Source organism: Myotis lucifugus, unplaced genomic scaffold, assembly GCF_000147115.1.
Source record: "Myotis lucifugus unplaced genomic scaffold, Myoluc2.0 scaffold_110, whole genome shotgun sequence".
NCBI classification, from domain to species: Eukaryota; Metazoa; Chordata; class Mammalia; order Chiroptera; family Vespertilionidae; genus Myotis; species Myotis lucifugus.
The window spans coordinates 3,454,635-3,467,160 of record NW_005871158.1 but is presented as its reverse complement, the minus strand read 5'-3'; positions in this window follow the sequence as shown (position 1 = coordinate 3,467,160).

The window sequence follows — 12,526 nt, the reverse complement described above, 5'->3', positions numbered from 1 at the left end:
ACTTTAAAGGCTGCTAATCAAAAGTTTTTTGTTGTTATTGAACATTGATAAAGTGTTCAGAAACTAAACTTTCCCACGTTGTTTACACTGCCTTCCCCGCCCCTCCTCTCCTTCTCAGCTTTCTCAAGGGAAGGACTGTTACAGGTAGGGCTGGGGTGGCAGAGACAGAGCTGGAGTAGGAAGAGTAACAGAGAGAAGGGATAGCTTTCCACTCTCTTTGTATGCACCTCACAACCTACTATTGAACATTTTACGTTATTAATCTCAGGCTGCAGTCCTGCCCCAAGACAATATTTGATAGCCAACATTCTAAGTAGAGAAAAATATATACTTCATTTCTTTTAACTTGGAGACAAATATTCTACTTAGGAAAACAGATCGATGTTCCTACTGACTTGAAAATGTGACATTTTTGGGAATTGCTGGGCTCAAATAGCTTTCTGGAGCTGGGAAACCAAAGAACCTGCCAGATGACATTTTTTCTCAAGGGAGAGAAAAGGTATAGAGGAGAAGCAAATTTGGATTCACAGCTTAACGTCTGGCTTAGATGTTAAACGTCTCTGACTGAGAGTGCATTCTTGCTCCTGTGTTTGGTATAATGCCAAGGGAACTGCCCGACCACAGATAATCACTGTTAACTTGCAGTGGGAACCAGAGCCATTAAGGCAAATGTTAAAAGCCTGTTCCAGGATCCTAACATTTTAGAGGGCAAAGAAATAAGAGACCTGACTAACCTTTTTTACTGAGTCATAGATGGAAAATGTGCTGACCAGCTAAATTTTAAGCAAGAATGATGACTTTTCCATGATTTGTCATAGATTTTAAAAAGACAATGTGCTTAGAAAAACAAATTTGCTGTAACTTGGGTACTAGGGAAAACAAAGGCACAAAGCCTGGGTAGCTCAGATTTATGATGGGGCAAAGTTCCCTGATTCTAATACCTTTAAGCTCCATGGAGTTGCCTAGGTTGCAGAAAACAGCCGACACTTGGGCAGGATGAAAAATGAATTCCTTTGAACTTCACTATAAAACCCTCTTTACTTCTCAAACTGTATTTTAGATGATCTTGCTACAAGATTTGCAAAAGCTAGATCCTTAAAGGCTATATTCATCAGATTTACAACTAAATATCCTGAGTAATAGATAAGGATGGGTGGAGGGATTTCTCCAACAGTTGAAAACATTTCACTTCTTCCATTAAAAAAATTTTTTTAATTGATTTTTAAATGGGACGGGGGGGGGGGGGCAGCTGGCCAGGGAGAGGGAGCGTGGGAGGTTGGCTGTGGGAGCACACTGACCACCAGGGGGCAGCTCCTGCATTGAGCGTCTGCCCCCTGGTGGTCAGTGCACATCATAGCGACCGGCCGACCGGTCGTTCGGTCGACCGGTTGTAATGGTGGCTTAGGCTTTTATATATATAGTCACCATGCCTGCGCGTTAGATCTCCAGACTTATTCATGTTATGGAACTATTAATTTTGTGTTGTTTGACCAACATCTCCACATTCCTATTCACCCTCTTCCCAGCCCCTGGTAACCACTGTAATACTCTGCTTCTATGAGTTCAAATTTTATTAATTTCATATATAAGTGAGATAATACAGTATTTGTCTTTCTCTGTCTGGTTTTTTTCACTTTATAATTTCCTCCAGATTTATCCTGATAGGACCTCATTGTCTTTCTCACACTCCTTTATAGCCTATTACAAACCCATTTTCACACTCCCAGAGGCTGTCTAGTTTCCTAATATGACCTCTGAAACCTATGTCACCCTAACTTCTATTGGCCTGGATTATAATGGACAATTCCTTACTTTGCATAAGCCTCTAATATTTGTGAGCACCTGAATAAAATATTGATTGCTGACAGTTGGAAGAAAGCCCCAAAACTCTAAATTCAGAATCAATTCAGAAGAATTGATACATAATCTTATTCAAATTCATAAGAGTTTTAATGGGAGAAACTTACATACACAGGCAAAACAGTTGCTTGCTGCCAGTGTTGTCCGGTCAGGAAGAATCCACCCCCTCTCAGGATGGGGTCTTGTTTTGTTGTTGTTAATCCTCACCCAAGGATATTTTTTCCATTGATTTTTAGAAAGAGTGGAAGGAAGGGAGGGGGAAAGAGAAAGAGACAGAGACAGAGAGAGAAAAAGGAAACATTGATGTGAAAGAGATACATCAATTGGTTGCCTTCTGTACAAGCCCCGACTGGGGCTGGAGATTGAACCTGTAATCCAGATACATGCCCTCGACCAGGAATCAAACGGAAAAACCCTTGGCCTGAGGTCTGATGCTCTAACCACTGAGCATATTGGCCCGGGCAGGGTCTCTTTTTTATAGGTACTTAATAAAAGCACATAGTGGGTAGTCATGTAGATTACCAGAAGAACAATGCATTTATAAGTTAACAGATGACATCAGGCAGTTGTCCACACTCTACACATTCATTAACCTCTTTCCTGGGGCCTGACGTTTATCTTTGGGTGGCATTTCGGCTTTCTGGGTAGTCAGCCAAACCTGAGGCTACAGAGAATAAAAGTCACAGAAGGTTAGACAGAGTTCAACATTTGCCAGATGCCGTTACTGCTGGAGCCATATTATATCTCTGAGTTTAGTAAGCGATCCTTGTCTTTTTTTGAGCAATGGATCTAGTTGACTAGCTCATGCTTTAGGCAGATGTGAGTTTGGATCTGACATTGCCAACTGTGTGATTTTGTTTAAGTTACCTACTTGCTCTGAGCTTAAATTCTCTTGTCAAATATGGACAATGGGGTCATTGTGAGGATTATTTGAAACTTCATATATAAAACAAATACCATAATACCTGGCAGATAGATACTTTTCATTCTCCTTTTTTTTCCCCAGCCAGTAGAAAAAAAAAAGTGAGAGGAGAAGCTATAATTTTATGGTTCTGTTTTATATCTCACCAAGAAGAGAAATGGGATTCTTTGAGCTTATGAGAATCTAATAACTAAAGTTTCTGGCAACAGATGAATCTCCTAGTCTCAATCTCAAGATTAAGAATCACAAGAAGGCCGAAACCGGTTTGGCTCAGTGGATAGAGCGTCGGCCTGTGGACTGAGGGGTCCCAGGTTCGATTCCGGTCAAGGGCATGTACCTGGGTTGCGGGCACATCCCCAGTAGGAGATGTGCAGGAGGCAGCTGATCGATGTTTCTCTCTCATCAATGTTTCTAACTCTCTATCTCTCTCCCTTCCTCTCTGTAAAAAATCAATAAAATATATTTTAAAAAAAAGAATCACAAGAAAAGCACTGGTGTCTTCAGTGTCATTATCATTATTCAACACTCTTGGAATATTTCAATCAAATCTCAGTAATGATTTTTTTTAATTTTAATTTTTTGCTGTAGGCTTTTTCTTTTATTGCTTGGCAAGCTATCATGGCCTACTTTTTAGAAAGGTAGTTGGATAACAAAAGGAAAACTCAATATTAATCAGTTCTCATGTTTATAAATAGTAAACAGAATTAAATCTGATGAAATCAATCCATTGAAAATTCTCTTTCATAAAAGCAAAAAGAATTCTAAAAGGATGAAAAAAAAGTTTGGCATAATGTGCCTCTAAAAAATAATCTTTTTTTTTAAAGAAATAAAGGTGATGGCAGAAAAAACACTGGTCAGAATAAATACGGTTAAGAAAGCTGTTTCATAGAGTATAAGCCAGGAAGTGAAGAGAAACCCAGGAAAAATAATAAATAATAAGAATGATCAAGGCACTGACATTCAAGAAAATAAGCGGCCCTTATAAATGAGTCCTGACTAAAGAAAAACACTCAGGGATTTAAGCTGAAGAGATAACCCCAGGATATATAGACAGATCTGCTGGGTGATGAGCACCTGAGGAGAGCAGGGAAGTACATGCTGTGAAAGAGGCACCTTGGCCGCCTGGCATCCTGCTAGCTCTCCTCTGCAAAGCTATTATTCCAGGCATAACCCAGCCAACCTTGCTCACATCCTGTACTCATCCGGATCCTTCCAGAGTGTCTGGACCTTGGAATAATGAGGCCAATATGCACCTTCTCCCGTCCCCACAATCCCAGGGCTCTTCCCAACCTCCTACACCTGCCCCAGCCCCAGAAGTGGCTGACCGAGTTAAAAATGCAAGGGCCTATCCACCTCCTGATGAAGCAGGGTCAAGAGATTATGCAAAATCCAAGTTTGTTTGCCTCATAGAGGATCATGAGCTTTGGTTTGCCTCAGGCTTCCTTTCCACCTGAACTGATTTTAACCCACCGAGTAATTGTCTAGGGCTAGGCAGCCAGCCTAACCTCCCAGAATCCCACAGGGCTAAGAAGGAGTCAGAACTGTACTGTTCCCAATGATGGCAGAGGACATAGGCCTGCCCAGTTTGAGCTTGTGCCTTTAAGAATGGCCTAAAACCAAACCCTGGGTTTTGGCATTACACACTCAAGTATTTGCTTTGTCATCGTACTGACGACCAAAGGCAGGAAAGATTATGTGATCATGTCAGTAGCAAGTGAAGCTTGCTTCCTGCCTATTCTGTGGTTTGTTTTCCCAGTCATCTTACTTCTTTATTAGGCAATAGTGATGGTGAGGCAGAGAGTGCCGGTATAGAGGTTCTAGAAGAGGGAGCGCTGCGGTAGGTAGTTGAGAAGAGAGATGCTATAACTATTAAGTCCCTTGCTCCTTACCTCTCCCTTCTAAATACATCATCCCCCTTTCTCCAGAAAAATTAAGGTCCTATTTGCATAAGCATCTAGGCTTCATAGGTTGAGCCCACGGACCACCAAGATTTAAAAATGGTCTTAGGGCTCTGGCTGGTGTGGCTCAGTTGATTGAGTGTCGTCCTATGTACAAGTTGTGGGCTTGATCCCCTGTCAGGGTGTGTGTGGGAAGCAGGTGTTTCTCTCTCACATCTTTCTCTCTCTCTCTCTCTCTCTCTCTCTCCCCCCCCTAATTGTCAAATAAATAAAAATATATTAAATTTAAAAAAATGGTCTTCGGTGCTCCCCCATTGAGAGCAACCCTAAATACTATAATGACACTCTGAACATGAGGCCCTAAAAGCCCTGGTGAAAAGAACCAGATGCCTCCTGCATCCCTTCTTTCTGGGTCTCATAGTTTTCTATCCTTATACTGGCACTGCCGGAGAGATCTACTCTGAGTCCTAGCTAAAAGCCGAGGTCCTGCTTTCCCTCCTGACTCCTGCTATCCTGTGTCTTAGGAGCTGGGCCCCAATCTCATTACTCTCCCATTAATTTTGAATAGATTACCTTGAATGACACTACTCTACTTAGAATTTTGGAAGATGGGATACCTGGTAAGACCAGTGAACCTGGTAAATACAGCCTTGCCTATTTTTTACTGTAAAATAAGGTCCTTGATTAAAAGCAATGTGTATGATATATCATGATGGTGAATGAGGCATTAAGTAAATATGTAGACTATTTCTGGAAGATGATGGGTGGCAAGAAAGATAGATTATCCAGAATAATGTCTATTCCAATGAGGACAAATTATCAAATTATTATATTCCTTAGCACTAACTGTAATGGGGGGTGGGAGAGTGGCAATATAATCAACCTACCACCAGGTGGCAGCATTTTCCTGCTGAGTGTAGTCCAGAATTGAGTGCTCAAGGTAAATAGAACTGAGGGTTCAAGGCCAAGTTAACATTCAACAGTGGTAGTAGCCAGATCCCTGTATTAAGGAGACCCCCTATTAAGTCCATGACATCATTGGTCTTTCCATGAGCCTATTGTGCAAGTACTGAAGTGTTTTGGTGAAAGAATCTGAGTCACAAAATAGGTAATCTTGTTCACCTGATTGTTCAGAGCATCTTTTCCTGCAAAGGCTGTTTGATAGGCATTCACAATGGATACACATTTTCTCACATTCTGGGATAATTCCAAGATATTCATTTACATACATCTTCTCTAAATCTCCAGCTACTGATCGCTTGGCATTCTGTTCTTCCTTCCAATTTTCTAAACATGTGACCAAACCCTTACCCCTACCTTTGAATTTATATAGATCTACATTTCAGTTCACCTCTTTTTCTTGGCAAATGGACCATAAGATGTACTGGTCAAAGCTATGCCCAATGGGAGGATTTCTGTTCTTCACTGTCTTTTTAGGACATTCTAAATTGGACTGCCATAGCCATTCAATTTTGACAGGTAATATCATATCGTGGTTAGCCATCTGGAATCCAGGCTTAAATTTCTTTTCTCCTTTGTCAATTGACCATCGAGAACTTTCCATAAGGATAAAAGTATGGATAAAAGTGTGAAAGGTGTAGGCATACTGTGAGAGACACATTCAGAATTTACTTAAACCTGAACTTTTATATGCCATTTCCCCTGAATGAGGGAATGTTCAGCTCACCAAATTTATGATTTGGTGGCTCAGACAACTGCCATTTAAGATGAGCAACTCACATGATTGTGGGTGTCCTGTGGTCAGGTGGAGGTGGATCGATGCCTTAGTAAGATACATGCATTCCAGGGTTGGTAAGAAACTTCATGGAGATTCGGAGACCAGCTACTTCAGTGTCATTTTTAGGAGTCCAGAGGGCAGATACCACTTGTTGCATCTTGCACTCTCACCATAAAAAAAGAAGCACAGAGACCGAAAGCCCACACTTAGGAAGATTGTTCCTACCTATATACTTACTGGGTGACATGAAAGTCTCTCAGCCTTAAGGGTGCTTGAAGCCCTAACCAGTTTGGCTCAGTGGCTACAGCGTCGGCCTGCTGACTGAAGGATCCCAGGTTCGATTCCGGTCAAGGACATGTACCTTGGTTGCAGGCACATCCCCAGTTGGGAGTGTGCAGGAGGCAGCTGATCGATGTTTCTCTCTCATCGATGTTTCTAACTCTCTATTCCTCTCCCTTCCTCTGTGTAAAAAATCAATAAAATATATTTTAAAAAAGGGAGCTTGAAGCAGAAAAGAGCATTCCAGCAAGTCCAAAATGTGGTGCGATCATCCCTGACACTTAAGTTATATGATCCAACAGCCTAGTGGTGTCCAAGGTGTCAGTGATGGCAAAAAATGCAGTCAGGGTCTATGGAGAACCCCAGGGGGAGAATCACAAAGCTGGCCCCTAAGATTTTGGAGAAAGCAGAAAATTACATATCATTTGAAAAACAGTTCTTGGCAAGTTACTCTACTTGACTATGGAACATCAGTAGATGTCCCAGAACTTCCCATTACAAGCTATGTGCTGTCAATTCCACCAAGTAAAAATGTTGGATGGGCCCAGTAGTAATCTCTCACAAAATGGTATATCCAGGATTAACTTCAATCAGGGCCAAAGGGCACAAGTAGGTTGTATGAGCAAATAGCTCAGACCCTCATTTCAGCCTTATAATTATACTAGCTTCCCTGTCATGGCTTGTACCCGTGAACTCATGAAGGGTTCCTATGACCAGGTGAAGTGAAGAGAGAAGCCCAAGATTGGTTAATAGATGGGTCAATTCATTTAGTACACACCGGCTAAAACTGGAGACTGCATTATAGCCACATTCAGAGGTGGTCTGAAAAGACAGTGGAGAGGGAAAATCTTCCCAAAGGACCGAGCTAGGAACAGACTACCTGGTCATCTGCTTTGGTGGGAAGAAAAGTGGCCTGAGGTAAGAATACATATAGATTTCTGGGCCATGCTTGGCTGTCTCTTTGGAGGCCTGGAATGAAGACCAGAGACAAAGAGGTCTGGGGAGAGGAATGTGTACAGCAATGTGGAAGCAAGTGCAAAATGTGAGGATTTTTATATCACATTAGGGCCCAGTGCACGAATTCGTGCACCTTAAAGGAACTGTGGGCTGCAAGGCTGCAGTGGGCACAGGGACAGGTCTCTGCCCATCCTCCCCACCCCTGCCCAGTCCCTCCCGCCATGGCCCCCTCTCTGCTGGCAGCCCTGCTCCCACCGCTGCTGCTCCCATGTGCTGATGGCGCCGTCCCCGCTTGCACCCACTGATGGCACAGAGCGACTGGGGCCAGCACCAGCAGCGGGTGCGAGCGGGGCCGGCGTCGGCAGCAGGTGCAAGAAGTGGATGCCGGTCCCAATCACCCCTCAGGAGCAGGTGGAGGTGGAGAAGCCCTGAGGGGTGATTAGGGCCAGCAGCCACTGCTGGCACCCACTGCCAGCACCTGGCACCAGCCGCAATCACTCAGTGCTGGGTGCCAGCAGCAGGTGCAAGCGGGGCCAGCACCGGCAACAGGAGCGAGCGCCGGGCAGAACTGCGGCATGTGGGAGCAAAGAATTTTCAGAAACCACCAGAGGCTCACCCCAATGACAGCAACCGGTGCCCTGCCTTGGTCTGGCACCCCCACTCACCTGCTCCACCATCCTGCCGTGGCCTACACCTGCCATGTTCCGTGCACACCCCCTGGTGGTCAGCACACATCATAGCCACTCGTTGTTCAGTTTTTCAGTTGTTCGGTTGTTACGCTGTTCAGTCTATTTGCATATTAGGGTTTTATATATATAGATGTTAACACACAACAGAAAGCATTTACCAGATACTAAACAACCAAGTAGACAAAATAGCTCAGCCAATTGATATTGACCAGACTTCATCATCAGCAGTCCCAGGGCTGACACAACGGATATGATCATGTGGCAGCAATAAAAGCTACATATGGGCCCAACAGCATGAACTCATATTTGAAAAGACCAATCTAGTTACTGTTGCCTCTGAATGTCTAACTGTGAGCAAGAAAGACCAACACTAAGCCCCCAATATATTATTCCTCTAGGACAGCGGTTCTCAACCTGTGGGTCACGAACAATGAAAATACATCCTGCATATCAGATATTTACATTACGATTCATAACAATAGCAAAATTACTCAACGAAAGTAATTTTATAGTTGGGGGTCACCACAACATGAGGAACTGTATTCAAGGGTCGCGGCATTAGAAAGGTTGAGAACCACTGAGAAATCATCCTAGATGTTGGAACTCTCCTAATTCTGAAAAGGCTAGTGGTTCCTTTTCAAAAGGATAATATCTATTCTAGGTGTGAGTTTGTCTTTCCTGCCCACAGAGCTTCAGCCAGGGCTCTTATCCAGGGGCTTATGAAATACTTGATCCACAGGCATAGAATCCCACACAGCTATCTGACCAGGGGATCTGCTTTAGAGCAAAGGTGCAGGGATGTGGCTATCACCTTGGGTTCCACTGATCATATCACATACCACACCATCCAGATGCAGCCCAGCTCAAAGAATGTCCAAATGACCTTCTAAAAATGCAACTAAAGTACCAACTAAGTCTGTCTGTCTGCTGTTTGTCTGTCTTCACTTACTTATTTGTTAGAGTAATATACCAAAAGTGCTAACTGATTATTTCTATATGGTGATTTTTATTTTCCTATCTGTATTTTCTACAGTTTCTGAATGTATTGGTGTTAAATTAAAGGGGGGAAAAGTAAACTCCTCCCTCCCTATTTTTAGTTTTTTTTTTATTGTCTAAAGTTTTACATATGTCTCCTTTTTCCCCAATTGACCCCCCCCCCCACCCCGCCATTCCTACCCACCAGGGCAAGCCCCCACCACCCCAGTGTCTGGGACCATTGGTTATGCTAATATTCATGCATAAAAATCATTTGTTGATCTCTAACCCCGCCCCCCCCCCAACCTCCCCTGCCATTTGTCTCTGGATCTATTTTTAGCATTTCTTGCATTGTTGGTTTGATGGTAATAAACTCCCTTAGTCCTTCTTTGTCTGTGAAGCTCCTGATTTCACCTTCAGATTTGATTGAAAGCCTTGCTGAGCACAGTATTCTTGGATTCAGACCCTTGCTTTGCATGACTTTGTATATTTCATTCCATTCCCTTCTGGCCTGATATGTTTCTGTTGAGAAATCAGTCAATAGTCTGATGGGAGATCCCTTGTAGGTAACTTTCTGTCTCTCCCAAGCAGCCTTTAAGATTCTTATTTTGGCCCTGGCTGGTTTGGCTCAGTGGATAGAGCGTTGGCCTGTGGACTCAAGGGTCCCAGATTCGATTCCAGTCAAAGGCATGTACCTTAGTTGCAGGCACATCCCCAGTAGGGAGTGTTCAGGAGGCAGCTGATCAATGTTTCTCTGTCATCGATGTTTCTAGCTCTCTATTCCTCTCCCTTCTTCTCTGTAAAAAATCAATAAAATAAAAAATAAAAAAGGATTCTTATTTTGTCGTTGGTGTTTGCCAATTTAATTATAATGTGTCTTGGCGTCGGTCTTTTGGGGTTCATTTTGTTTGGGACTCTGTGAACTTCTTGGACTTGTGTATGGTTTTTTCTTTCCTCTATCAGGGAAGTTTTCTGTCATTATTTCTTCAAACATGTTTTCTATTCCTCGCTCAGTTTCCTCTCCTTCTGGCACCCCTATTATGCGGCTGTTGTTTTGTTTCATGTTGTCCCAAAGTTCCCTTAGGCTCTCCTCCTGTTTTTTAAGTTTTTTTTCTAGATGCTGCTCTGCTTGGATATTTTTTCCAACTTTGTCTTCTAGCTCATTGATGCAGTCCTCCGCTTCTTCTAGTCTACTGTTGATGCTTTCTATTGAGTTCTTTATTGCAGTGATGTCATTTTTCATTTCTTCTTGGTTCTTCTTCATTTCCTCTTGGTTCTTACACATATTGTTGAATTTGTCTTCCATCCTTTTCAGCGACCTTATGACCATTGCTCTGAATTCTTTCTCTGTCATATTGCTTGCCTCCATTTCATTTACTGACTTTTCTGATGATTCCTCCTTTTCTTTCGTATGGGGGCTGTTTCTTTGTCTCCCCATTTTTACTTCTCTTGGGTTGTCTGGTTATGTAGCTCACTCTCTACCATGTTGACTTAAAGGCACAAAATACAACACAACAAGACTCAACACAGATGGCACCAAACACAAATGTATTCCTGATACCAATAACCCCAAATAAAGATGACCACCAGAGAAAAGAGAATTAGGGGAGAGAAGAGAGTGCAAAAATGATATTGAGAAAATGGAAAAAGGTAAGAGAGAAAAGAGAGAGAAGAAAAAAGAAGGGTAAAAATATATGTATATGGGGAGAAAACTAAAAAACCAACAACTAATCCAAAAAATGCAAACAGCAAACACCCAGAAAAGAAGGAGGGAAGCTGAATCTGAAGAGGCAGAGCTTATTTCCAGAAGGTAAGGTCAAGGAATTGAACAAATGGGGAAATGGCCATGATTCAGTATAGAGGAGGTATAAAGAGAATGAGTGTATAAGAAGAAAAGTAAAAAACAAAATACTAAAATAAATAAATAAATAAATAATTGAAAAATATTTATTAAAATATATATAAAAGAAAAAAAAATATATATATATATATATATAAAATTTCCCCCCTTTTTAAGTCTATCTATCTATGTATTCATCTATTTTTGGAAAAGAAGAATAGAGAGCAGATAGGCCTGAGTTGGTGATTGAAACTAATTAAGCTGTTAGTAGAAGAAGAGAACAAGTGAGGAGAAGAAAAACAGAAGCATAAAAAATAAAAATAAAAACAAACAAAACAAACTAACAAACAATAAGAAAGAAAGAAAGAAAGAAAGAAAGAAAGAAAGAAAGAAAGAGAGAAATTTGGCTAGTGAAGAAAGAGAAAAGAGAAGTGTGCATATACTTGGAGCAGGGGAGAGGGAATTAGACATATAAGTAAGATCAATTTTTAACAGGGAGTAAAAAGAAAGGATAGAGAAAAATTAAAGCAAAAACAAGGGAAGAGAAACAGGATGAAAAAGGGAAAAATTGAGGAAGAAAGTGTTGGCATAAAGGAAAAATTGAGATAGAGTAAAATAATGATAAAAAAAATAAAAATAGAATGTAGAACACCAATCCAAAAAATAAAAAATAAATAAAATAAAATAAAACTTTAAAAATAGTAAAATAATAGTAATAATAAATAAAGATATAATAATAAAAAAGTAAAATAAAGTGAGAAAAAATTAGTTTCTTAAGTAAAAGATAAAAAATAAAAATGAAGTAGTGAAGTTTGTTTGCTTCAGCGAGCTTCAATGACTCATGGGGGCTGGTTTAAGTCCCCTCTCTACTGTTCTGCCTGGCACATCTGTTTCCTGTCAGGTAGTCAGCACAGTGTTGAAGTTCCCAGTGATCTAACGCTCCTCTGTGTCATAAGCCACAACCTTGGTTTCAAGCAGGTGGGATTACTCTGCTGCTCCTTTGTTTCTCTGCCTGCCTTCAGTTGTATTTACACAAGTGTCTATTTCTGACACAGCCCCTGGGTGGCGGTGTTTCTGTATTAGTTTCTGGGACCAAATGGACCCTCAACCCAGTCCCCCAGGGCTCCCTGGGGGTGTTTAGACTCTTCCTTTCCCTGCTGCACTCAAGACTGGGATGGATTGTCCAAGAGCTGGTTTCCTGTTCATCTCTCCCTATTCTGCTCCCCAGTTTCCACAAAAACCACCTTCCTCTGCAGTCTCGGTTGAGTGTTTTTAATTGAAAGATCCTATGCACTGGGTTTAGCAAGTAAAAGGAAGGAAGTTATAAAGATAAAGCAACCTCACATCCCCGGCCCCCCCCCCCCCCCC